The sequence below is a fragment of the Octopus bimaculoides genome, chromosome 24 (genome assembly GCF_001194135.2).
Source record: "Octopus bimaculoides isolate UCB-OBI-ISO-001 chromosome 24, ASM119413v2, whole genome shotgun sequence".
NCBI lineage: Eukaryota > Metazoa > Mollusca > Cephalopoda > Octopoda > Octopodidae > Octopus > Octopus bimaculoides.
The window spans coordinates 14496882-14498196 of NC_069004.1; the positions used below are offsets into that span (position 1 = coordinate 14496882).

A 1315-nucleotide genomic window follows, 5' to 3' on the forward strand; every position below is an offset into this window, starting at 1 on the left:
ATATATATATATATTTATATATATATATATATTTATATATATATATATACACACATATACACACATATATATGTATCTATGTATGTTAAATGAAATACAAGAACACTGGATGTGTTGTTTGTGGAATCATTATAAATAACTAGATTAATGAATGTAATATCTTCTTAGACAAATCCCGTAAGATAGCAATTGTCTTTTATTCCAATTCTTCGCATTCACTTTTAGACAGATATACAGACAGATGGACCGTTGTAAGGAAGAAACTAACAATGGGTCAGACTCCATCTAGAACAACAACAACAACAACGATGACGATGATGATGATGACGACAACAACAACAGAAATTATAACCTTTTGAAGTTTCCACAGGAAGATAAAGATAATGTGAGGGAGAGATAATATTTAACAATTACAGCCAAAACCAACACCACCACCAACACCAACAATAAAAACAACCATGGCTACTACAACAACTACATCAACAACAATAGAAACAAGTACACTAACAATGAAGGCAATAGCTACAACAACTATTGCAGAGAATATGAAGACAATGGTATTAATATTAATAATAACAGTGTTAAATAGTGAGACGTGTCTGGAATTTCAGAAAGAAATGAGAAATAAAAAGACTATGAAAATAAGAACTGTTGTGTTGTGTATTTGCTATTTAGTTTTGTTAAAATATTCATCGTTATTTACAGTTTCTTCTACATGTTTGTTTTCCTTGTTGTTGTTGTTGTTGTTGTTGTTTACTATCTTGTTGTGGGTTGATTTTTTTTTTTTGGTCTCAGATTTTATTTTTAAAATTGTTGAATTTTAAAATTCTTTGTTTTCTTTATTTTGTTTTCAAAGGAGATGGGGTGGACTTTTTAAAGATATTCTGAAATATTTGCAGTGATAACTGGCTATGTAAAAGACATTAGGATATATATAACTGTGTGTATGTATGTATGTATGTGTAAGTGGAGGCGCAATGGCCCAGTGGTTAGGGCAGCGGACTCGCTATCGGAGGATCATGTTTTCGATTCCCAGACTGGGCCTTGTGTGTTTATTGAGCGGAAACACCTAAAGCTCCATGAGGCTCCGGCAGGGGGTGGTGGCGACCCCTGTTGTACTCTTTCGCCCCAACTTTCTCTCACTCTTTCTTCCTGTTTCTTGAATAAAGCTGTGATGGACTGGCGTCTTGTCCAGCTGGGGAGGAACACATACACTATAGAAACCGGGAAACTAGGACCATGAGCCTGGCTAGGCTTTAAAAAGGGCGCATAAATAAAAAATGTATGTATAAAAAGATGTTTGTGTGTGTGTATA

General features: G+C 34.1%; 1 long non-coding RNA gene across 1 annotated transcript in view; it reads left to right on the forward strand.

The window, feature by feature from the left end:
* LOC128250706 (uncharacterized) overlaps positions 1 to 546 on the forward strand; it is a 170176-nt gene extending 169630 nt beyond the window's left edge. Inside the window, exon 4 of the long non-coding RNA XR_008266710.1 lies at positions 226 to 546. This is a non-coding gene — a long non-coding RNA (uncharacterized LOC128250706). The remainder of the gene's footprint in view (positions 1 to 225) is intronic.
* Positions 547 to 1315: the final 769 nt, after the last annotated feature.